Source organism: Mustela lutreola, chromosome 1, assembly GCF_030435805.1.
Source record: "Mustela lutreola isolate mMusLut2 chromosome 1, mMusLut2.pri, whole genome shotgun sequence".
NCBI classification, from domain to species: Eukaryota; Metazoa; Chordata; class Mammalia; order Carnivora; family Mustelidae; genus Mustela; species Mustela lutreola.
Genome location: NC_081290.1, coordinates 201,780,519 through 201,807,066, shown reverse-complemented (window position 1 = coordinate 201,807,066; position 26,548 = coordinate 201,780,519). Strand labels below are relative to the sequence as shown.

General features: G+C 44.4%; 1 protein-coding gene and 1 long non-coding RNA gene across 6 annotated transcripts in view; one reads left to right on the top strand and one right to left on the bottom strand.

The window, feature by feature from the left end:
• The window catches only part of NTM (neurotrimin), a 939,822-nt gene that overhangs the window by 739,090 nt on the left and 174,184 nt on the right, over nt 1-26,548 (bottom strand). The gene's annotated exons all lie outside the window — the stretch shown is intronic.
• Nucleotides 665-23,394, top strand: LOC131838738 (uncharacterized). Of its 4 annotated transcripts, XR_009356682.1 has the most exons (7): nt 665-761; nt 1,269-1,337; nt 8,348-8,393; nt 10,398-10,521; nt 18,392-18,632; nt 21,420-21,561; nt 23,179-23,388. It is a non-coding gene; the product is annotated as an uncharacterized LOC131838738 (long non-coding RNA). The 4 variants fall into 4 exon arrangements; XR_009356686.1 differs by lacking the exon at nt 18,392-18,632 and having other exon boundaries at nt 23,179-23,394; XR_009356685.1 differs by lacking the exons at nt 18,392-18,632; nt 21,420-21,561; nt 23,179-23,388 and adding exons at nt 10,956-11,028; nt 11,901-12,400.

Genomic DNA, 26,548 nt, shown 5'->3' with positions numbered 1-26,548 from the left:
GTAAGGTGCGATCATTCTTCTGAATTGCACATTTGCAAGGGTGATTTTTGTGGGAGCATATGACCTTCAGAAGAAAAATGTCCAATTACAGCAGTTTGTTTATTATTTCACGTTAAAACATTGTTAACACAGACATTTTCCCTTAATATTTTATGAAGAAGATCTCGAAGACAGATTTAATATTTTAATATCTATTTGCCATGAGGGCTAAAGAATTAGATCAGGAGAAGTATGTATTGTGTGTGTGGTGGAGGGGAAGGTTGGGTGGGAGGGGTACCATCATGAGGCTTCAAATTTCTCTGGAATGAGTTAAATTAATTCAAAGTGCGGAGAGACTGTCTTCTCTACTCTCCAGGGCCAACGGGATGGTATTCAGCTTAGGGGTCTGAATCCAGTTGGAAAACCGCAGAACGTAATCCGTTCTTTTGGAACTGAGAAGTCTGAGAGCAGCTTTGCTCACAGCTTCCCAAGCACTATGGAAATAGGCTAGTCATGCCTTCGGGGTACTCAAAGGGAGCAGGAGAGATGGGTGCCCCCCCTGTGACAACAGAACTTCCTCTGGAGCCACTGTCCGAAAGGAAGTCCCTCCCACTAGAATCCCTCAGAACCGGTTAGCAGGAAGCACGGGCCTTGATTGACAGAGTAAAGGATTAGCAGGCAGGAACTGGAGACAGTAAAGCTCACCGGTGCTCAGGCCTGAGGCGGCGGTGTCACCAGAAAGCTCAGGAAGTCTGAGAAGGGACAGCTTTTTGATTTTTGAGGTATTTGCGCAACAGAAAAGTGGGGGCTGGTGGGGGGAACATGACATTGATTACCATGAATATTATCAATATGTAAATTATTAACTCTGTACCAAGAACTGTCCCAAGTGCTTTGAAGGCATTATTTGATCGTTCCTCCCACCACCTCTGAGGGAAACATTACGCTCTTTTTCAGATGATAAAATGAAGGCCTGTCCAGAGTAAAAACAAAGCAAAACAAGTCAGTGGGGGGAGCTCAGATTTAAAATGCAGGCAGCCTAACTGCAAAGCATGGCTTAACTGCTAAGTTAACTTTAGCAGTATCTTACTTAAATATAGAAGTGCAGCTACTGCTAGGGTTCTAAAAAAAGCCCAGGGGATTCATTTACATACAGTTAGTGCTCATGGCTGACGGGCGGAGGAGCTGGACTCTTTCTCCACGTTTCTCATAAGCTGGCTAGTGCCAGTTGGTAGAGATTCAGTCCATATTTCCTCCTCAAGGCTATTCTTGATGTTCATTTAAAACAGATTTCGCCAACCTAGGAAACCCTCTCAAAGGTAGAACTTTCCGGCAGCAGCACTTTCTGCGTTTTAGGGGTGAGTAAGACTGGCTCTTTTGGAGGGGATATGGAGGGTGGGAGTGGGAGGTGTGGGAAATGCTTTAATAGGCTTTTTGATTTTTCAGTTAAGAATTGGAACCCTTCCCCCTCCCAAGAAAAGAACAGGAACCCAGTCTAGAACGGGATTTTGAGAGCATCAGGATGGAAAGGCTCTACACAATAATGTCAAAGCCTGTGTTCTTTATGGGCAGAGCAACATCTCTGGTGAGTTAGGATGGCTTAAGGCAGCTAATTTGTCTCCCTGGAGAAGAGGAAGGCCACCAGGAGAGCGAGGGCCCAGGGAGAGCCTGTAAGTGATGGTTTTAGAAGTGTGATGTCGGATGTCTCTGAAATAAGTCTCCTCTCCTACCACCATGTGACCAGCCTCTTTCGGGGACAAGGGAAAGAACAGTATTGGCATTTGGGGAATGACACAGTGAAGAGGTGCCAGAGGGGATGGAAGCCTGAGCAGACAGCTAGGGCAGACCTCTGGAGGTCTGTGGAGAGTTTCAGAAACACAAGAAAAATGAGCAGGCTCTACCCACCAAAGGAAAGAGAGCCCCTTGGAGGGGTCTGTGAATAGGAAGAGGAAAGCATGGTCCAAAGACTGAAAATTGGAATTTTTCCAGAAGGAAAAAGCATTTTCTTTGAAAACACATGTGGCATTCCCAATATCATACACTCTTCTAGCAATAACCCTACTATTCTCTAAAATTTTATTGCCTCCCTGGATTTTCTGTTTCTCTCCTGACCAAGTACAACTCTATTACTATCCTCTTAATGGCTGCCATGACTTACAAAAGAGGGAATTTTTGCTGCTTCCCTTATGACAGTGGTTTCAAGGGTCTATTCACACGACCCACAAGGGACCAAATGCAATAAAACAAACAAATATATTCTTTAATTTCTATAAGAAAGATAATATGATGAATGTGGCTAGCAGGATGCAGAGAGTAAGAAGAAATGCTAACTTACTTTACTGAATGCAGATATAAGATGAGGAAAATCTATGGCCCCATTGTCAGCTCTGAGATCCAGGGGCTCTGGAGAAAGATCAGTTCAGTTACAGACTTCTCCTTCTCCCCTCTCTTTTCCTTCCATTAACTTTTTCCATCTGTCAGGTCACTCTGCCAAAAGGCCACAGTCCTATGAGCTCTCAGTCTTATGGAAGACCCTAGGCTACCCCGAATCCTGGTGGAAGTGTGCCTGGCCCTTTGTTCTTTTTCTCTCTGGCTCATAGATCCCGATTTTCCTGTGCCTATAGCGTGATCTACAGCTGCCCGCAGAGGGCAGGGGTGGCAGGTGGGTGGGTGAGGGCCAAGTCACTGTCTGTGGCCTTACAGTGCCGATGTGTAATCACAACTCAGCCATATACCGTAATGTGGCCATAAAGACCTCAGAACCACAGTATATGAGAGTTATGCCTGAAATGAAGTCCAATCTGTGATAAAGCAGCCAGCATTAATGCCACAAATATGTGACAGCGGGCAGAGAAATGACTGATTGGGGATGTTTATAAATATAGGAAGTGAGCTGTTTGTGGCATCCAATAGAGGGGGTTAGCAAAATGAAGACAGATGGCGGCCGATTAGCTCTTACATTCCTTTATGGCTGCCAACCCACACAGAGAGCTCCAGGGCTCAACTTCATGGCATCTCCTCCCAGTGGGGCCCTCCAGGTATGTTAGAGACCGGCTCCACCTCCTGGCTCGGTGTAGAACTACAGCTCGCTTCATAGCGCTGCTTCTGCAAATGACAGCAGGCCAAGATGTGGTCCAGCACAGCCATTCCAAAGATTGCACTGACGCGCGGGAACTTCAGCCAAAACCCTAGGATTTACTCAACTGACTCATAGTATTTTTCATAAAAACATTGAACACTATGTTGGGGAAAAGATTGTGAAGACTGCATCTAGTCCAACTCTCCAAGCGGTGCAGACATGCCCTCTCTGTCTTTGCCCAGCCTGAGGAAGTATGCTCTTTTTCAAGGTGAAGGTTTCCCTTTTGTCATTTTATTGACTCTAGATTCAAGCGTTAAAGGTCTTACCCTAGAGCTCCCGTCCTCTGGTCCTTAGTAACATATTGAGCCAGGAGTAGCCAAGACAGCCCTTCACAAGACAACCTTGCAAATGTTTGAAGAGGTCTTATGCCTGTGTATGGACATGGCTTTGGTTCCCTCAAAGGACCACTGCAGGATCTAACGTCCTTTGTTCATGCAACGCACACACAGGCTGTTCGACCATCCTGGCCACTTCAGACCTCTGAATGTGGTGCAGTTGTTAGCATGGTACTCCGAATATGTCTGGTTGACTCATAGTAACGCATTGCTCCTAAATGTTTTTCTTCTATGTCATATGAAAGGGGGAAGGAATCTCACTCTTGTAACTTGCTAAGAAACTGACAATTAGTAAAACCAGTACATGGTTTTCCTCTTCGTTTTTCACTCTACTAAAATGAAATTCTTCTTCAATCCATTAACCTCTTCATAATTCCCAGCCTCCATGTTTTTCATTGTTCCTCAGAGCAGGATTCAGACCAGAAACTGTCAGCAAAACTTTCCACCCTCCTCTGTCTCTATAATCAATCCTGATCTCAAGCAGAGGAGATTTAAAGTACATTAGCCCAATACCTGGTCCTCTCTACCAAATATTACCTTGATTTGGACTTTGCATTTCTTTTGATTGCTTAAACTCCATTTTAGTCCCCAAATCCAGTGTGCTCCTTGTTATGCAGATGTGGTTACCGGCAGCCTGTCTTTCTTCCTGTGACTGTGCTGCTAAGCTTCCAGGCCTTGAGATCTCCAGCCCAGGGTGTTCTGCCTAATGCTACCAAACTTCCCTCCAAAGACATCATGTCCCTAATCCGTCCTCCCTCCATCAAGCTGTGCACCTAGCAAAGGACAGTCAAAACATAAATACTCCATGTGCATTATCAGACTGCATCCGCACCAGAACCCTAGGAGGTAGGGAGCTAGCAATATGCCTCCACTTAATAGATGCAGGAATTGGGACACAGGGAAGTTAAGAAGCCTGTGGCACACAAGTGGCAAATAGCTGGAACAGTATTAAGCCCATCTAGTCTGAGTCGAGAACTTGGTCCCTTAAAGACCATACCCTGAGGCCAAATGATGAGTACTTTCAGAGAATGAAAGTTATTTCATGTACCTGATTCTCTGCCACTGTCTCAGTCTGGAATTGTTGCCAGTTCTCACCCACCACCCTTTCCTATAGACATACTCTGTGGAGCATGAAAATATGTTGTCCTGATGTATTGGCCTTTCCCCTAATCCCATTTTCCGTTACTCAGATCTACCCAAAGGACCCTCTTAAAGATCCCCTACCTCCTGCAGTTAGCTAGGGCATGCCTAAATCTAACATGAGATATGACATAAACCTATATTTGAATAATTTGCTTTTTGAACCTAATTATATGATATTGCATTTTCCCCGTTAAATTCCATCATCTTAGATTTGTGCCATTCCTGCAGCCCGACAAGATCTTTCTGGATCCGATCACCTGATAAATTTGCTTTTCCTCCCAATCATGTCATCTGCAAATTTGATAAGTGTCATCTTTATGTCTCCATCCAAGTTGCTGATGGAAACGTTTAATGATAGAGGACAGAGCCAATGTCCTGTGTATCCTGGCAGCCCACTGCCTGACATTGATCAATTAGTTGTTCAGCACCTGTTGGCTATAGTGTTCATCCACTTACTAATATACCTAATTTTGCTAATATTCAGCATAAATTTCTTCATCATTCCAACAAAGCTATTCCAAAAGGCCTGTAAAATATATTCCTGAAATACCAATTCACTCTGTCTACTACATTTCCCTGGAAGAGACTGTCAGAGTAGGAAATGAGGTTTGTTTGACATGCCCTAATATTAATAAATCTAAGACTGTAGGAAATCACTATTAAACCACACTGTGCATTATAGGAGTCTAAAGAACACCCCATACCTTCAGGGCATTGGTTTCTAAGCTGTCTTTTGCAGAGTCCTAGATTTTCTTCAAGGTGCTCCAGAAGCTGCTGCAGAAGCTGAAGGAGAAAGGGAGCAGGCACCAGCCCCTTCCTTCAAAGCAGCTCCACCATTTTGTGTATATTATAACAGCATTCTATTTTAGATCCTTCTTGAAAAAGTGAGATGCAAACTACAATTGGAAAACTATTGCTTGGAAGGAGGAAAGCAATCTGTCTGTCTAGAGTTGAACTTGATTATGCTACATTGACTGGTGCTTAGGACACTCGCCTTGCTAATAAAATCAGGACCCCATTATCCACATTCGCTCTGTGCCTCGCAGAAGTGCTATCAGAGTTGATAGATAGCCTTAGGACAGAGCAACTAAGCAAGTCCATTATTGAAATGCACACATCTAAATGCCCAAAAGAACCCTTGTCATTTTTTCCCGAGCGATCTGCTCAGCGGATGTTTCTCCCATCCCCAAACATTTATTGAATGCCTCCTAGCTACAAGGTGTTTTCGAACACATAAATTTCTTCAGCCTTTACAACAATCCTAATGAGAGATGCACTTTTTTCTGTTTATCGATGAGGAAGCTGATGCTAACTAAAAAGAAGTTAAATGAGTTGCTTACAATCACCCAGACAGTGATCAAAAGAACCAAGATTCAAATTCAGGTTCCAGTGATCCAAAAGTCCTCAAAATTTGCCTTTAGGTCTCATGAGGTATTATTATCTGTGCACTGAGATCTAATTTTTTGAGCGTTGACAATGAGCTAGCCACTGGGCTGAGCGTTTACGAAGATTATCTCTTTTAATCTCACATTGGCTGTACTGTTGGTGATATTATTATGCCCAATTTTGCAGACGAAGATGAAGAACTTCCCCAGGGTGGCACAGAAAGAAATTGGCAGAGCTAAGATTCAAATCCACGTAACCTAACTCTGGAGACTCTGCTGTGAAAAAGCATGATATTATTTATATCAGGGCTCATCTTGTTATCAATCCTGACACAAGCAGGTGCCCATTGGCCATTCTTTGAGGGGTCTTGGAAGCTGTGGCTGCTCCCCTGAGCTCTCCTATGTGAATACACTGTTAGAGATGATCTTTTTTTCTTCTGAGTGAGGCATTGTCTTACATTTAAATAGAAGCCGTCTTTGTCAGTCAGTACAGATTTTCTGTGAAGTAGAGCCTCTCCAAAGTGTCTAGTTGAGAGGAGAACATCGAAAGATCGGGGCAGAAAGACAAGTAAGCTTTGATAATCTTAGGGGTGAAGGATAGGGCAAAAGCTCAGACGATGGGTGGAGGCAGGTCTGGGCCACAGCCCCAAGAACTATGGAATGGGGCACTGTAATAGGAGGGGAGAAGGTACTAAGCAGGCTTTACCGTCAGCATGTCTAGTTACAGACTAATCCTGGTTCTTTTGAAAAATGACCCCTTAAATATCCACATCCTGCTGTTTTCTCTCGTCTTTTTCCAACTGTGCTGGAGAATAGTTGAAAGGAATGCAAGCCTGTAGAATATGTAGCCAATGTGAACAGAACCATGCTCTGAAGCAGGGGGATTTCAGTGGTACAGCTGTTATTTATGGTCCAAGGGCTGGTTCCCCCCCTCCTCTAATTGGCAGGAACAGAGAGGAGGGAAGGGAGCACAAATCTCAATGGCTCCCCCGCTTCCAGCCCATCTTCTTGATATCATGTCGAAGGCTGGCTTTCTGTGGACGTGTCTATTTCTATTGCCTATTGAACACAAGGCAAGATAACGGTCCTGAATAGCATCAGACAAGGAATGAAATGAAATTTTAACCCTGGTAATGTAAGATGCATTACACTTCTCCTCCTTTTAGAGTACATTTGCCACTTAAGATAATTTGGTTGGAATTCACAGAGTACCCAGTGAACTAGGAGACAGCAAGAATGTAAAGGTACTGGAGAAAGGAAGTGAGTTATTAACAGAGAGATGTGATCTAAGGGATGGTCTAACCCTAATTTCCTGTACTCTGGACTCTTTCAGAACAGGGAAAAGTTAAGCCATCATCATCATCATCATCATAATATCATCATCATCACCATCATTATTATTGATATTATATAATTCATTATTATAATGAATTAGGGAAATAAGGTGAGGGTAGGAGGAACAGGCTGGGAGTTACAGAAAAGTAGGTCCCGATTCAATTGTTGGAACTCCAAAAGTTATAGTGATTTTTTTAATGAAACAAGGTTATTTCATTAAATATGTTACCAAGTTAGAATGTACTACTTTATTTTATTCCAATTTTTTATGCATCTGGTTGAAAAGAGCAGTACTAAGCATCTTTGTATGTTGTGTACTATGATATAAATAATACCATATATTGTTCTCAAGTTCCAGAAACATCTCAACTGGAAAAGAAAACATGTCCATATACCCAAAGATACCCAAAGACATATACCTTAAGAACACTCTAGGGGAAAAAAAAAAAAAGTTTTAATGTAATAGTGGGATTCCATTTCCTGAAGTTGTTTAAACCATGTCTGTATAAAAGCCCGGTAGTCTTGTCCTAATTTAACAATGTTTTCCTTGCTACAGTCTTTCTCGAGCCTTTGTAGGCAAAGTTCATTGTGAATCTAGCAGAGGAATGTAGATTTCATAACCTAGTGAAATGTAGAGCTCTCTTCCCCTCTTTTATTTAAAGGACCATCTCAAGGAACTGGTGGTCTGGGAAACCATTCTGGGAAACCCTGCTGAAGAGCATGTTCTTGCACCAAGAACAGATTGGTTGGTATTGATGCTGCCTGAGTTCTCTTCTGAGAGAACGGAGGCCACTGGGCAAGCAGAGATCTCTTTGGGGAGGGGTTGGTGACTGGTACGGGTTGCTGCTATTCAAATAGCCCAAAGGCCCTAGGTAGTGGAGAGAGACTTGCCTTCTTCCCTTCTTCTCTGCTGTGAGACCATTGCTGGGTGACCAGGAAGCTACTCTTAATGCAAATTAAGGAGAGGAAGTCTAGTCCTCTCCCTTCTACCCTGATGTTCTCCTTCTGCCTTCTTATTCTCTCTCATTCAGGACATTATCTGTCACGGGAAGGGATCCTAGCAGTTGGTACGTGAATGTAAGTATGCACGTGTGTGCACACATACACCTACTCTCTATCTCTGTCTCTGTCTCTGTCTCTCTGTCTCTCTCTCTCTCTCTCACACACACACACACACACACAGTTGCATTGCTTGGATCTATCCATGTGGTCCAAGGGGTATACATAGACATGGATTCTAAAGTTCCCTCACTCACATTGTATAACCTTGAACAAAACATATCACCAACTACCCAGGCCTCAGTTTATGCAACATGGGGAGACTATGAATGATCGTCTGTCCCATGGATGTTAAAAGAAAGGCAGTAGTGGACACGAGGAGGCTTTAAAAAATACAGTGTGTAGACACTTGGGGACTGCTTTCACTCGTGTTTCATGAAACAGACAATGCAGTGAAGTCCCCACCACAGTGGCACACCTATAAACTAGCCAGAATAAAGTCGGCATTTTACCATCACTTGGTTTTCAAGAGGCAGAACGAGACCTGTCTCCCCAAGCACTTTATACAACATTTGCCTAACCCAGGTACCGCTACCTAGCTGCCCATACCCCCAAATCTGAATTCGGCCCTAACACTCATGTGCTCGAGCCATGAGGGGTAAGACACAAAATTTCATTAAAAAAGAAGGGGGAAGAGAACCCACAAACCTTTGTCACGAAGCTGGTATGAATCTGCTGTGATTTCCTATGACCCTACCATGTCTGGTGGCTTAAAGAAGACACCTCTGGGGATTTGAATGTTCCCACACAGAAAATACTCTGACACTTTAGAAAAAGTCTAGAGGAAGGGATAAGCTCATTCTTACCACCAATATCCCAGAGATGATTAAGTAGCCTGTCTTTAGATTCTGATTCTTTAAGAAAAATATCCCCAGTATTTTCTTTAAAAAAAAAAAAAAATGCTCTTGGGTATTACTGTAGTCAGGAGAGATTTAGGGACAGGATAATGCTGATGAGACAGAGGATACTTCCGTTGGCTAAAATAGTCTCTATTTTCCTTCTGGCTTCTGCCTGGCAATCTTAGAAGAGGGAGCTGATTTGAAAGAAGGGGGCCTGGGCCATCCTGGAAGAGTATTAATATACCAAGCAAGACTTTGAGAACAGCGGAAATTCTGTTTCAAACCAAAAGATTGGAGGAAACTGAAGTGACTACTTTCTCAATTGAATTGAGCCCTAACCTGCTGGCTGGGAGTCCCTGCCTTCGTTTTCTTACCGTCTGAAAACACCACAAAAGCTAATTTCTATTGGCTTTCCAGCGTGAGGCACTTTGTGTAAAACATTTCGTCTGTTCCTTTCCACAGTCTTGAAAGGCAGGAATTTTGCAAATGAGCACACTGGAGCTCAGGGATGCAATGAGAAATTAGCAGAGACAGGATTGAAACCCTGGCTTTCCTGCTTCCAAGGTGACACTCCCGGGTCCAATTTTATTTCTAGTAATGCTAAGAAAGCATCTGGGCGCTAGCCAGAAGGTTGGGATTTACCAGCGGTGCTGAAGTCCTTTTCCAGCAAATCACCAAGCCGGTTGTTGCTCCCTGTTCTTTTTAGGGTCCCCGAGAGCTCTGGGAGTAAGAGGCTGCAAAGGTGGGGTGGCGTTCCCCTGACCAGCTCTAACTGAGATCTTTAGCAGGACCCGGGTTTCCTCTGCACCCCTCATGCTGGTTCTGGAGTCTGTGGGGGCATGGCAAGTGGGCAGACAGGAGGTGGCTGCCTGGGCTGCCCGGGACCCTGAGCTCTCAGCCAGGTTGCTGACTGGGTGCCAGGAGTCTGTTTCTCATTCCGTGTGCATCCGGGCATGTTCTCCTTCATCAGCAGAAGAGAGTTGGATATCTTGAGACACTGAAGTTTTCATCTTCTCTTGATTGGGCTCTACAGCAGTTTAAAAAGCCTTTGGCTGAAAGGGAGAATCATGTCACACCTTAATAGCCTCATTTCTGGGGCGACGGGGGCTTTTTAAACTCCCTGAGCCTCGGTGAGGATGTCTGAGCTGCTCGCTTTGTTTGTCTCCCGTGTATTTCTATTCAGGGAGCCGTCTCCGAGAAGTCTTTCATTGAGCACACAGTCCTCCAAAGGGAAAGAGAAACATGCTGTACATGAACATTAGTGGCAGCGGAAATTTGTCACACCGAAGATCAAAAAGCACAGCCAGGTAAAGGAAGACAAAGGGACGGAAGCAGGGATGGGGGAAAGGGGAATGCCCAGACTTGAAGGATGGGTTGGAAGGGGAGTGGCCGCAGTTCGGTTCTGGTATTTATCCCTCTGGAGAAGAACAATGGGTGAGAGCTTTCTTTGGGGGCAAACCTGTCCTATTGCTCTGGGGGTCGCGGGGATCATTTGTTCTGGTCCGTACCCACTGTGAGCCCGGGAGCAGCCTGTCGCATATGTTAGGGCACCTCTGATCGGGTCTGGCTGGCTTCCCTAAGAGGGAGGCTGCTCTTCATATGGCCTTGGGCTGTCTGCATGTCAGTGGACACACATTCACACACTCGCCTGCAAGCCGGGCCGTGAGTATGGCTCTTTGTGTTGGTCTGTGTGCATTCTGATGTATGTATTGTCTTTCTACCTTGCATTTTTTTAACCAAGAACATAAACCAAACAGAATTGGCCCCCAGGACACAGCATGGTTTCTCCTGTCCAGCCTTCTCCTCTGACCATGGTACCAAGAGACATGGTGTGGGAGGGCACTGTTATGTCAAATATCTTGGTTCTTCTCAGAAACCAATTATGGACCTTCCCTCCCACAATTGCTTCTTTGCCGAAGTAAATGCTAAGAATGTGTCTGGCTTTGTGTGGGATTTGGTTCCGTTTCAGGCTGGATGACCTTGGGCAGGATGCTCAAACTTCCTGAGAAGTGTCAGTTTTTTCCTGGATAGATTGCAACAGGCAAAATCCCTACTCTGCAGGACTTTTCTGGATTCATATTTATATATGTAAATCATCAGGTACAGTGCTTGGAGGGACTGCAGTGTCATTTCATCAGGAGGCTCTCCGAAACCAGGGAAGGACTCTCGTTACACCTCGATTCCCAACACTTGTCAAAATTATGGCTAATTGCTGCCCCCGTAGTCAATACTTACTGAGTGCCTAATGTGTGCTGGGTATCACTGGAGACGCTTCTTAAAGCAGCCTGATGAGGCACTACTGATACCTCTATTTCAAACATCAATAATTGGGGGCACAGAGCATCTAGGTCACTTGCAGGACCAGGAATTCCTGCCCACCCCATGTCCTGCTATTATGGGGTCCTACTGACTTACTCAGGACCCATGTCCACTGTTGCCCTGTATGTTCTGGGGGGAGCAAGAACTGCATTGCTCCTGTTTGTTTCTGGGTCCGCTGTGCTCAGCACATTATAAGCAACCCCACATATTGACTGAACGGTTACCATTTTTAAATAATTATTTTAGCCAGAATTTATCCTGGGGGCCAAAGGCACCACAAATTCATGACCTACCAAGGCATTCCTTTAAATGTGTTTTAAATGTATTTCTTTCAAGATTTATGTAGAGCATCTTGTTTTGTTTCCAGAATTTCAAGAAGTCCAGTTCACGCTTCTCTTCAGGCATTATCGGCCTCAGTCATCTGCCCACCCGCACACACTTTTTACACCCAAGGGTCTGAATACATTTGAGTTGGCACCGGGGTCTGCTCAATCAATTGTTTCAGTTGCTTTTCCCTGGCCTGCTTCTGGCCAACATTGTTTTCACTGGGATGTGCTCATTCAAGATCTGTGAGGCCGGGGGCTCAGTGGCATGGGAGAGAAGAATTCTACTGGGATCGAAGGCAAACAGACTCTTCTTCGAGCAAACCAGGGGCACCAGATCAGAAATGAGGTCAGATGGTTTAGGACCTTCCTGCCTGTGCCCCAGCACCCACAGGGTCCTTGACACCTCACTGTGGGCCTTGGCTTGCCTGCCCCTCTCACATCGATGCCTTCCTACAGGTCTTCACAGAACTTTGTCTTATCTCTTTCAGGCTCTGCCCCCACGTCATCTCTTCTGTTCTGCTCATGTGCAGGAGGAGGCTCGTCCCAGACCCTCTCCACTCTTTACCCTTCTTGGTTTTTTTGTCTGTTGCACTTAACACTCGGAGGATATCTTACTTATTTCTGTTTGGGTATTTACTTATGTCTGTCCTGCTCATTGCTGTGGCCATCTGCTCAGAGTCACACAATATATGTCACACAATATAAAGATGCAGGAAATCAAGGCATAGCTAGTCACACACCTGGATCTATCAACAGGGTGAGCCCCTGGAGATCAGGGGCCACAGGTGGCTCATCTCTGTTGGCCTCATACCTCACATGCCTCAAGGACAAGAAAAACTTTGAGAGAGGAGTGAATGAATAACTGAAACTTGGAGGTTTGGACAGCAAAGGTGGAAGGGTAGGAAGTGTTGAGCTGGGTGGAAAATGAGCAGGCCTGTCCCTGCAAGCCTGTTGGTGACCAGGGATAGAGCCAAGGAACAAAGAGGGTTTCTGGAACTTAGGTAAGGTGTGGACGAGGAGAGAGTCAAAACATGCCACTCACTTCAAAATTTCCTAGAGCACTTGGGGAAAATGCTGATTCAGAAGAATAGAGCCTTAGAGGTTTAGATCCAAGAAGTTTCAGGAGATCCCTTGTATTTTGCAGTGAGAGGATCCCTGGGGGGGGGACTTGGGAGAAAAGATCAGAGAGAAAGGAAGGATGAGAAAGACCCAATGACTTCTGCGAAGAATGCAAGAATTAATGAATGGAAAATCCCAAGCGGGAAGGTAAGCTCCAGGTTGTGGCTGTGCTGCCCAGGGACCATGAGCCCATGAGAAGCTTGGCTTATTCTCAAGAGAACAGCTCTGAGGCTGGCAGTGTGAACCCAGAGCCTGAGCCACAAAGGCCTGGCTTTCGTGGAGCTGGAAAAGTGAAAAAGAGAAAAACCTGATGCCTAGGTTCAAGTGAGAAGAAATTTCAGTAAATGACAGTAGGAAACCAGGGGACACCTGAGAAAGACGCATGACGCACTGACTCATGCTACAAAATGGACAAATCCTGAAAATGCGGTGCTAAGTTCAAGGAGCCAGACACAGAGGACCACATACTGCCTGATTCCACGAATATGAAATGTCTAGAATAGGCATTATTGTTGCCTATCAGTGCCTTCATTCAATGGTAGTTACTGAGCACAGACCAAGTGCTATGGTAACAGCTCTGTCACTACACATATTTGTAAGAATTTGGATCCCTGGGACCTCGGTGATGTTCCATCTCTCCTCCGTGGCTGGTGTCAGCATTCTCATTTTGATGGATGAATGGGATGGATCCAGGAAGCATCTTTGCGAAGTCGTTTGGCAGCAGAAACACACATCCCTTCAGCATTCACCTAGTCAAGCTAATGTAGGACCACATTTGCTTTTAGAATTATCATCATTTCTAAAAACACATAGGACTTTAAAAAAAAAAAAAAAGGTTAAGGTAAATTTTATTATTCATTAAATGAAAGGACTATAGGTCAGGTCTTATCAGCACTTCCAATGAGAGTTTCTTAAGGATTTTGGAGCCAGAATTCTTTGAAATGCCTGGGACCAGACTCCAGGTTTTTCCTAAGACCCCTACCCCTACCCCAACCCGTCCCTTTCCTGTCCCCACCCCAGACCACGTCTCTGGTAAGGAGGACACAGCCTGCTCCTTCCCGAGACAGACCAGAGCAGAGAATGACGCCTTTCTTTCAAACCTACTCCTCGTGCCAGCTTGGCCCTATCCTCCCCAACCCCCTGCCTTACCCTCCCCACTGTGAAGACAACTTCAGCTGAGCCATTTTTCCAAATCTAAAATGTGTAGCTTCTCTGAGGGACTGCTCTCACTTCTAAAGCCTCCTCCATTCAAGGTAGTACCTGGTAGGACTTCTAATCACAGGCAATTGATATTCTACTGAGCATCTTTGGAAAATAATCTGCAAACAAGAGGCTGCAGGCTATAAAAGTCTCTTTCTCGCTTCTTCTTCTCCCTCTCTCTTTTTTTTTTTAAAAACACAGCTTACAGCTTAATAAAAATACAACCTGGACAAGAACAGGAAACCTTAGCACATTGCCCAACAATATTATCCTTTTAAGAGTTTTATTAATCGGTTTAAAGTTGTCCTGCATCTGGCTGAGAGGTGCAAGGTGCTGTCCCCCGCTGACAGGACTGTCCACACATCTCAGGAGTTGGCATAGTTGCCTCAATTAACAGAATGGCCAAGGCAAGAAGGTCAGCCTGGCAAAGCTCAAGACTCACACTGTGTGTGTGATGAGCTGAGCAGCAGTGTGGTTCTCCTGGCGCATCCCACTTGCATCCAAGACACACACATGCACACGCACACACACACATGTGCACGCTCACGTGTGCACGCGTGCACACACCGTGAGCAGGCACACCAAGACTGGCTCCTGGAGAAAGGAGCACAAAGGTAGAATAAAGGAGTTTCTGATTTGTTTTTATCTCCTTGCCGTTAAGGAATTTGTAATACATTCTGCAGGGAAGACTCGCTCACTTGCAGGAACAGACAAATGCATCTGTCAATTTAGCGGCATCGTTTGAGCTCAATCAGTGTGGCGCTGGAGGAGTCCCCTAAATGTTTAATTTCTTCCAGCACCACAAGTGCAGTGATAGGTCTTATCAGGATCGTATTGACTGCACAAAATGAGATGCGGTGTGGAGCGCTTTTCTTGAAGGGAGAAATGTTAGAAGCACACACCAGGAACCCATTTAACAGGTTGCTAATAATATCATCTTCTATCGACACCGCATTTTCATTCCTAACCACTTCAGTTTTGGTGTGTACACACAGCTTACTCAACCCCCTCTACAATACAGTGTTTTCTAGCTGGAGGCTGATAAGACTGAAGGTAGAAGAGAGGTAAGACTTCCTGAGTATGTAGATTTCTGGGCATAGGGACCAAGATTCTCCCTGGAGAATATCGACTGACAGAGCAGTCAGTAAAATGTGCTTATGGTTTTGCTGGAACAGAGTAACACCAGATGACTTCTGCAAGATGCATTAGATCACGTTTATCAGAAGTGATATGCAGAGTTCCCATGTGATTCAAGGCCCTATACAGATTTCTCAGATTTTTTTTTAGCACATATGCAAAATAAATCAAATGTATGATTAATTTTTGTTCTAAAAAAATGTGGAACACAGAGGTACTTACTGGCTCACATGTTCATTCATTAAATATTTATGGACTACCAATTAAGGGCCAGGCACTGATCTCAATATACTTTTGGACTAGAAAGGGAAGGAGCCATGAAAACAAAACTTTTCCATACAGCATGGAGAATGCTAGCGATGACATCACCCAGAGCACTGTGGTGGCACACCGGTGGAGGCAACGGGCTCCAGCCATCTGAGGAGGGGGAGGAGGGCATGGAGCAGACCCAGGAACGTCACTGAGGAGAAGCTTGACCTGGGCCAAGAATATGGGATGACTTCTTCCAGACAGAAAATGGAGTTAATGCTGCTTCAGGCAGAAAGACAAGCATGAAGAAAGGCACAAGAGATGGAACATGATGCCGCTGGGAAACGAGTAGCGTTTCTTGAGGTTGGAGGTGGACTTTGATGAGAAAACCGCGGAGAGGTCATTCTGCTGGAAATCCTCACAACAACCTCGGTGCAGCAGTCAGAAGATTCCCAGTCACTCAGACTCATTGTCCTTCTCACCACACGTGCCCTGTCTGTGTCACTTGAGAGCACAGAAGCCTCAGAGTAGATATGTACATTCCAGAGCGTCACACGCTGCAAGTGTACAAGTTACAGGTGTTAACAACCCAGCAAAGGTGAGGTTGCTGTGGCCTGGGTCGCGTATACAGCAGCTGTCCTGAAGAAAGTGAAAGATTTAGGTGACAGAAGGAGTGTGTGTGTGTGTGTGTGTGTGTGTGTGTGTGCGCGCGCGCGTGCATGCGCGTGCATGTGTGCTCGTGCATGTGATAAAAATATTCTTGAAAGAGGAATGTGGGAAGAAAGACTCAGAAAGGAAAATGAGTATAGAAGTTGGGAGTTGGCAGTGACATCCGGACTAGCTGCACAGAATGAAAGAAAGAAGAAGTGAAAAGCTATTTTTTTGTTAGTCAGTTTCCTCAGAAAAACAGAACGAACACCAACCTTTGAAATCCAAAAGCACGCGCAGACTCAAGGAGCAGAAAGTACCGAGAGAAAGCCTTGCACGAATGTCTGCTTGTGGCTCCGAAGCTAATATGCAATTACAGTGTCCCTAGAGGAAAGCAGACTAATGGGATTTTCCACGGAGCCTCAGGTTCTAGGGTCAGGGCAAAGCCGGGGGAGTAGGAACATGTCTGCCCCTCAGTAATGCAGCAACATAAGTATTGTAGGCTGTTTTGAGAGAAACAGCAAAGGAGAAATCCTGGGGGTTTCCTGCAGGGGCTGATGAGAACCGTAGCTGGGGGAGCCAGGCAGCGCATGAAGCCTCATGGACAGGAGAAAGAAGGTGGGGAGGGGAATGACCACTGACGCCTGCCGGACATGATTTTTATCCCTGTGGAACACACAGTCCATTGTCTTGAGGGAGGTGGTTCATCTGACACAGTAAATTCGTTTGATGCTTTTAATAGAGAGGGTGCCCAGTTATCTGAAATCAATTCAGGGATATTGAATGAAGTCTTGTTTCTTATAAATACTTGGCATTTGGTTTCTATGCTGAGCCAAAGAAAGTGTCCAGAGCTGGAAGGCTGGCTGCAGGAAAGGGCAGTCAGTGAAACCTAGTGCAGGGGCGAGGACCCGACGGCACAGGGAAACCAAAAGCACAATGGGCAGAGGTGTTGCCCCAGCCCGCCCAAACTAACGCTTTGACCCCGAGAGAGAGCACAAAGAACAGGGTCAGGAGATGGGGCAGGGGAGAGGAGAGGATGCCCAGTAAAGATGGCAACATAGGAAGATTTTCTTGTAGTCTTCCATCTAGACAACACTGTCCTTGACAAACGGCCAATTTTTTACCCACTACCTGGTAAATGACTTGGAATTAAAATTAATATTTTTTTCCCTCAGAAAAGAAATTATTAGCCTCCGCCACAAAATTGGAGTTAAGGCTCTAGTGATATAATAATAATAATTTGCACTCACACGGATTCTTTCAAGCAAAGGTCTCGGAAGCTTTGCCAAACATTAATTAATTAAGCCTTGCAGGATCCCCCCAGGAGGCTACCTGCTATTATCTCAGCTTTCCAGATGTGGAAACTGAGTCTCAGGGAGGTGAAAGTGATTTGCCCAAGGTCACTGTGGGAATGAAAAGCGAGACAGAGATGAAAATTGCAAAGGCTGCCCCGTGCCCAGAGTTGGGGAAGCTTTTGCCGCTTTCCCCTCTGGGGTGTTGGGGGTGTGTGTGTGCCTGGTCTATAGAGGTGGGAGCAGGGGAGCTGGCTGGCGCCTTAATGCATATGCAGGATAGAGAATTGTGGTCTACTAAGCACGTTTAAAGTGGCAGAGAAAGGCTTCCCAAACTATCAATTTTCATTTGCAAGACCCAGGCGGCTAGTGACTAGGTAGGGCTCTGCTAAAATTTGGAAAGGAACAGCGGGGAGAGGGTGGCTTGGGGAAAACATGACAACAAGGGAGAGTTCCATGGAACACTCGTCATGGGATTATTTATACCTGACCTCTAACTTTGGTCTCTGAAGAGCTGAAAAGTGAGACACACATCCGGAAAGAGGGTGGGGGTGAATTTGAGACGGGGGGAGAGGCATTCAAGGGGTCTCCACAGTGCCTCCTGGATCTTCTGCACCCATCCACCATGAAGTGCCCCCGGATCTGCCTGATACCCTCCAGCACTGGGTAGGAAGACTGTTTGCAGGGGAGAGCGGTGGAACCCAGTGCCTCTCTGCCTCCACGCCTGGTTTAGCAGCTGACAAACACCATCCGTGAATTCCCCACCCTCTCCCCACCCTCCCATCCGGGGTGCTGCTGACATATTTTGATATTTCCTCGTGAGATTATACTTCACATAATGAATTTGATTCTTCAATTCTTTCTCTCTTCCCCTCAAAACTCTGCAGCTTCTGAGAGTTTATCTACTGCAAGATGAATCGCCCAGAGACCCCTGGTGCATCTTTCTTTACACTTCACCTCCCCCACTACGGATGAGAAATAGACTTTTCCCTCATCCATCATAAGTCAGCATGACAGGGCTGTCGTTCCCCAGGCCCGGCTCACTGTGTCATCCTTCCCTCTGTCCTGCTTCAGTGCGTGGCTGGCTTGCTTGGGAACAGCCGAGACCTTTACAAAAGACTTTGAATGGTAAATCCCAAATAATAATAACAATAACAACAACAATAATAAACAGTAGCAATAAGAGGGAGAAATGAATTTAAAAAACAATATAAGAAAAAGTTATTTGCAAATTTCTTTTCTCTGTGGGCTCTTCTGTTTAAATAGGATATGGTGAAATTCTAATAAATCCAGTCTTTTTCCTGACATGTTATCAATCTTCAAACATCCCTAGAGGGTAAAGGGCAAATCCTGTTTGCCTGAGTTTGCAGGTTGGGGAGATGAGACAAAAGGAGGTGAAGAGGCAAGGTTAGAATGCAAGGCCAAAGGAATTCGGGGAGGGAGAAGCAACGCAGCCATGGTCCCTGTGTGATGGGAAGAATGAATATAAGTAGGGTACCGACAAATTGTTCCATCACTCCACCTCCTGCCTGTCTCCCAACGGAAACTGAAAGGAATAAAAATAGATTTAGATTTTAACAGAGGAAAAATCCATTTGTAATGCTGAAGCAAAAGGTCACTGGACTGGAAGCCAGGAGACCCAGGTTCCAGGCCAAGCTGGGATGAAAATGACTGAAATGAACATGCCTAGTCTTTAGCCTTTGGGTGGATAGTGGGCCTGGTGCTCAGGTTCTCATCTCTTAAATGAGGGGTTCCATCTGGAAAGCGTCAAAGTCCTTTCCAAATACTAAGATTCTCAGATTTGATTCGTAACAGGGTTCTAGACATTCGGATTTACCAACTAGAGTTTAGGAAAGCTGTTATAGTGAAAGTTTGAAAAATCAAAAGAGACCTCCACTGGGGGCAGATTTTGACAAGGGCATCTCTGTAATCTAGGACAAGCCCCGAATGAGCCCAGCTGGTGGACCAGCAGGCGTCCCCATGACCCAGACAGTAGTGAGTCTTCTCTTAACCAGGACAGGGTCAGGAGGACAGCCTTCTAGAACTGTGTCAGCAAACCATCAGGCAGTTCAATCTGAGGTGGTCCGTCCTCCATTCTCATAGACACCGTGGAAATCAGCAAGAAGCCTACTGCCAACGACGAGGGGATGTTGCAGCCCGCTGTCATGCAAAGGGCTGGGTTCTGGAGAATTCTCTTGGGGCTGCAATTAAGTGAGTGGTCACAGCTTTTGTGCCTGCTTTGGTCTCCCACAGGGAGCTCCTGAAGATTTCTTCCACTACCCTATCACTCTCTTTGCTTCATGGATAACATGGGCAGGGTGAACCTTTGCTTCCAAATGTTATTGGAAGATTTAATTAAGCACCATTTGAAATTTTTGAATGGAAATTACCACATTAGTCATGATTATTATCCATTTTCTTTAAACATAGGGCCAACTGCTAAGCTGTTAGGCACAAGCATGGAAATTACAAAAATATTCAAATATCCATTATCTGAGACTCTGTTTGCCAAGCATCCTATCTAATCAGGGAAAGCCTGCTGGAACAGATGGGCCTTACACTGTGCCCTATAAGCCAGGAAACTTGGACATGTTAGAACCCAGTGAATCTAAGTGCCAAATGTTACCACTACTACAAAGAACTCATTTTCTCCTCCGTAAAAGACTGGTTGCCCTCATTCTTTTCAAAGAACACACGTTTTCCACCTTGCACCAAGTGCTCTGACTTCTTTGACACTGGACCAGGAAGGGAGCAGTTCCATTCCTGCGGGGCAGAGGCCTCAGGTCAGACTTCCTGCAGCTAGGATCTCCCCAGAACTATTTCCAGGTAATGGGAGCCCGTCAGCATCAAGGGGTACTGGGAAGACAGATCAGCCTTGCAGGAGAGGGTTGTGCAAAGCTGCTAATGCAGGTGCTTCAACAGAGAGAAAGTGCCTTCATTTCAACTTTATATTTATGAGTAGTTTACAGAAAGCTTTGCAGCCAAAGGAAACAAAATTGGTAAACACAGTAAGTAATAGATTCAACAAATACGGCTAAGGATAAAGAACTAATTTACATTTAATGAGACAGCGATTGTTTATTAAATAAGAAATGGTTGTGTTTCTGAAGATGGCCTTAAAGGTTTTTCAGAAGAATACATTAAACACTGAATATAGCTTTTCATATTCAAAAGATAAGACTTGAGGAAAGGGGGAGGGGCCGAGCCAGGGAAATGAACTAAGAATGTAGGGAGCTGATAACTCCTGGAATACAGGCCACATACCAGGCCAAAACTTAATGGAAAACAAATTGCACAGAAGATTCCCTTCCTCGACACTATATCACAGGCTGACTCTACGGCATTGATCTTTTTTTTTTTTCTTAATAATATATAATAACTGACGAATATATGACATGTTGGGACATATATTCTGGTTCTGACCCCATATAATGGAGTTTTGAATCAAAATCTCTGTAACTGTGTTTGCAACTATGGAGATAGATGTTAGTTACCACTATCTTTGTAATTTCTAAGTGAGGAAAAACTAGGTTTTTCCATGTAGAAAACTAGAAAACTCTCCAGCATCCTATGCCAGATAAGACCAAGCACAGAATGTGACCAAATAGCAAAGTCATTTCTGTCTAGAATTTGCAAAGACCAGCTGAATCACAGGATTTGCTGAGATTCTTACCTGCAGGATCTCTTACAAGAACATGTAGTGCAACAATTTCGCTCGTTTATGTTAGAAGGCAAGTCATTTTTTAAACTTGCTGTTTCATGTCTTAAATGGCACTATACGAAGAGTCAGAACACCTGAATTTGAGTCCCAGGGACCAGAAGCTAGGGGTGGCAGAAAATTCTAGTTTTTACCCAGGCTGCTTCTCTTCCTGTTTTAATAGCCAGTCTGCATTTCCTGCCCACTTGTGCATTTAGGTCTGCACCCGACATTGTTCTGACCAATGGGATGAGAGCAGAAGCGATGTATTCCACTTTATGGTCCTGTGTTTAGAAGGAATACATGAGTGATTCCCTTGTTCCCTTACTCCTTCTGGCTCTTTGGATTACAGATGTGATGGTAAGTGCTGAAGCAGCTACTTTGAAACCAGAGGTAAACCTATGGCTGTCAGGATAACTCCTCCAGTCTGAGGCCATCTACCTTCTTGAAAGAGAAATACAGTTCCACTTGTATTAAGTCACTGTATTTGGAGTTGTCTTGTTAAAGCAATTTGGCCTATATCCTGCCTAATACAGAACTCAATTATAATGGACTTTGAAGCCAATATGCCATTTTATACATTTTGCTTCTGTTTTTAAACACACACTTCTTAAGGGTCAGGACTGTGTGTAATAAACTCGACACTGCAAAGTGAACATAGCATACTCTTCTCAGGTATATTAGAGAGAAGGAGGAGAGAAAAGTATAGGAGAAACAAGCCAGGTCCTTAAGTATAAAACAAAAAGGCAGTTTATCATTTTACCAGAGAACTGTCAAGAAATACCAGATTGAAATACCAGGAGTAGTTGATAGGCCTTTTTGGTGTAATATGAAGAGTACTATTTGTTATAATCCCATGTTTCACTAAACAGAACAAATAGAAAAGTTTTCTATCAGGCTTTTGGGAATGTGGCTGAAAATGTACAAAAATGGAAGTTGGTCTGTCAAATCCTAGTCAGCCAGAAGAAATGCTGGCCATGTGACATAAACAAAGACAAACAAACAACAGTCTTCATTCTTGCTCTGTTTCTTACATACTCTGATTTGCATTTCATAATTATCTCTTCAATTATCTCTTGAATGTATTTCTTATTAAGAAAATATTCAAACACTCACAGAAAAATGATAACATAAACTCCATACATTCACCATTCGGAATGAACAATTATCATGATTTTGACATATTGGCTCATCTGTCATTGGGCTCTCTTTCAGCAGGAGTCATATATAAGGTGAATGGTGCATCAGAGACCCCAATTCTCTTTCCTTCAGGCTTAAGTTCTGGTCAGCATTTGCATAGGCACTCCTGGAAATCCAGGAAGTGGGGGGAACATCCGACCCTCACGTTGACCACTATCCTCTTAAAGACATGAAAATGTTGTCCAGTGGCCCCAGTGATACTTGGCTGACTTTCTAGTACCCTACACTTCAGACCAGGAAAGGAACAGCTTGGTTTATGAGGATACAGCCAACCTCATTAGCAACCAATATCCTCAAAATCTCAAGGGATCTTCTTGGAAGGATTTTAATAATAGGATGGGCATATACACTAAAAGGGAGAAATCTTGACAAGTTGAGAATAAAATAGACTTGTAGCTTTAGGCAAAAGAAAAGAGGCAGCTGAGGCTTTTGGAATAATAAAATCAGTAGCACTTTTATATAAAACTTTGAGGATTAGGGAACAGACCTGTCTTTTGATTCCCTGACAATAGGAATAATCACAGGTTATTGGACAGTTACGGGTATTTCCAGTCCCTGCATTTTAAGCCCAGCAGAATGGGTCTATCAAATCTGAAGGTGGCTATGTGGGATCAGGGTTTAACACCAGGGAGGGCCACTAGGGATTCCATGCTGCTCCCACATCAGCAGGTAGAGATATTCACTGAAAGACAGAAGGAAACTATGGTTCCAGTCTAGTCCCAATCCTCTATATAAGTGGTCTCTCTCTATCTCTCTCTTTTTTTCTTTTATTTTCAGTGGCCTTAAGGCAGAATCTTTAGGGAGCATCAATGGTAGCAGCTCCAAAAGCTAAGCTGTATGCTGCAAAGTGAGTTATGTGTTGGACTCCAGGGCTGAGCCCTTTTGATATGCCAGTCTTAAGCTGACATTTAACATTTGCTCAAAGATACAGTCTTGATAGAGCATGACTTGCTGCCCCCATCCCCACCGCCCTGCCCTTCAGCCCATCTAGCCCCATCATCAAAATGCTCCAAGAAACATTTCAATGATGAGGCACAGGGACGCCTGGGTGGCTCAGTTGGCTGGGCATCCAACTTTTTTATTTCAGCTCAGATCGTGGTCTTGGGATTGTGAGATCGAGCCTGGCATTAGTCTCTGCACTCTCTGAGTAGTCTGCTTGAGATTCTTTCCTTCTCTCCCTTTGACCCTCCCCCAACTCATACACACACTCTCTCTCTCTCTCTTCCTCAAAGAGAGATAAATAAATAAATTATCTGAGACAATTGCATTAGCAACAGGATCCCCTACATTTTGGAAGGTGGTAGCCCAAAGCAAAGACCCACACACTTCTATGTGCCACATAACAGAGCTGATAAAACATGATCAAAATAATTTAAAAGTGTGTCTTCCAGGTGGGAGGAAGATAAATCTATTACTGACTTTAAGTCAGGGAACCTAGGCTTCCTGATGGAAGGGTTTATGGTTTTATGGGCGTCAGAAGTTTGGGCAATTTTGACACTATGATTTGGTCATGACAGAAGGAACAAAATCTTCACATTCTCAAAAAGGGACTCTTTCCTTTATGCTACTTTCAAAGGAGAAGCTTGAAGCTCGGAAAGGTGAAGTGGATTTCATAGGGTCAGGAGTCAATGGGAAGACGTAGGTCATAAATTGGGCTTCCCTTTTCATTCCTCTGAGCCAAATTACTCAATTCATGGAATGACTCACTGGTGGCAGAGCTGCCTCAGCCACAAAGACATGCGACGGAGCAGTCATTCCACCTTGACCATGGCTTCTTTCTCCCAAAGACAAGTGACTTAGACTGAGAGATAAGATTCATCTCAATATTTGCTTCAGGAGCAGTGGTCACAGTGGCAACACTGTCTCTAGACTGATTCTACAGTCTCCTGAAGCCTCCCCCAGTGCTCAGCACATCTTAACAGGTCCTTACCCTGCCCCTCCATTTGGACTTGCACTTCTAGCCCCACTCATACACACACACTCTGGGCTCCCACTGTGCCCTACTTCCCTTTCCTGGGAAAACAATCTGCTTCAAAATGCTTCAGAACTCTAGAATGAGCTTCCCTTGCCTGTCATGGCAGATTGGTTTAAAATTATACACACACACACACACACACACACACACACACACACACACATATGTATGTATATATATGTGTGTGTGTCTGTATAACATATATGTAATAACAAATTACATGAAATACCACTTCCCAGTCACACACATGCATATATTAACAGAGTTATTCCACCATTAGTGTTCTGCCCCAGAATGGTTTAAGTATAAGCAACAATAATAGCTAACATCCACAGCATGGTCCTCTAAGTTATGTATATGATTTCATTTAATTTTCCAAAATTCCCTATGCAGTAGGTAATTTTTATAGCCTTTTTTTTTTTTTTTTAATAGAAGAGGAGGCTAAGACACAGAGAGGTATAGTAATCTGCCCAAGGATTCACAACTGATAAGCAGCAGAACCAAGCTTTCATTTTTTTTTTTTTTTTAATTTAACAGACAGAGATCACAAGTAGGCAGAAAGGCAGTCAGAGAGAGAGAGAGAGGAGGACGCAGGCTCCCTGCTGAGCAGAGAGCCCAATGCAGGGCTTGATCCCAGGACCCTGGGATCATGACCCAAGCTGAAGGCAGAGGCCTCAACCCACAGAGCCACCCAGGCACCACCAAAACCAGGCTTTAAACCAGTTACCCTGACTTAGCCATTATTAAACACCATTTCCAGTAAGAGTGTAATCTGAAGTATTAAATGATAAAACACTGCCTTTAATGTAATTCATATATAGATTGCTGTTTTCCAAATTTACAGTGATTGATAATATTCCATCTACCTGTTTCACTCTATTTGCAGGTGAGGGAAGGAGGGGGTAGTGACTTTTTGGTTTTAATGGCTTGATTCTTGATGTGGGAAGGTGAGTGGAGATTGGACATTAATAAGAACTGTATCAGAGGCATCGGGTTTCTAATCTTGCCACTTGTGTTGGCTTTCACACTTGTTTCCAATCTTCTGTTTTCCTTCTGCCTTCAGCTCCAAGGACATATTCTCTCCATGACAGCTCTCAGAACACTAATTTCCGTCCACAAGGTGCTAAACCATCATTTCCTCACACAAGCAAGAGGCTTTCCTCTGACTGTTCCCTTGGAGGCTAGTTAACTTCCTCTTGAGGTCTCTCAAGAGCTGGAGGCTACCAGTTATCCACAAAGGTGGCATCTTTGTCCCTTTGCCATTTGTAATCCTTCCTTACTCGCTACCCATGGGGGCTGGGGCTGGGAGCTCCAGCACACTGTCACTCATTGGCATTTAAAAATGTTCTATTAAGTCCATTCCCTGAGGAAAGTGACTTCTCTGGAGGAACAGATGCTATCAGAGAAAGTGTGTTTTGTGCCCAATGGGGTTATCGTCTTCTTGGTGGACAGTACTGATAAAGCACCTTTCCTGCCTGGGCAAGAGCTGGAAACACGTCTCTCCCCAGACAGCATCTGAAAACCAGAGCTGACAATTGGGCTGGGATCAAGTGATGAAAGTGAGGCAAGAGACTCGCCCAAATGTTCCTGAACTGCCTTGTGCTTCACTCATTCTTAATCTACCTGTCATCAGGTATTCCAGAGGCTAGACATATCAGGAATCTGTAGGCAAATCAGGACCATTAGTTCATTCTCCTGTACTGAGGGGCTCTGTTCTACAATCCATTCCATCACCAAGAAAAGACTTGGGGAACTACTCATGGGTTTCAAGAAATATGACCTTTGAAGACTGTCTCCAATGTGTATAATCCTGAGGACCAAATGACCACCCTGTCTAATGGAATTCTGCTCCATTTATCCCATCTCTTCCTAAAGAACCAATAAAAAAGGAACCAAATGAAATGGCATGGGGGTATAAATTGACTTTGACTACAGGTTGAGAAAAATGATTGTATTTCTCTTATATTTATGACATGTGGAATTAACTATATTTAATACATATGGGTGACTTAGAAAAATGTATGACTTCTTTAAAAGAGAGAGTTTTTTTGTATTTACTAAGCTGATCTCTCTAAGGCACCCTGAGTGGATTAATTACAATGGGCAGTTGGGACAAATGCCCTGCTATCAGCAGCCTCCATTCCCCTGCCAGAAGAGCTGGGAGAGACAGTG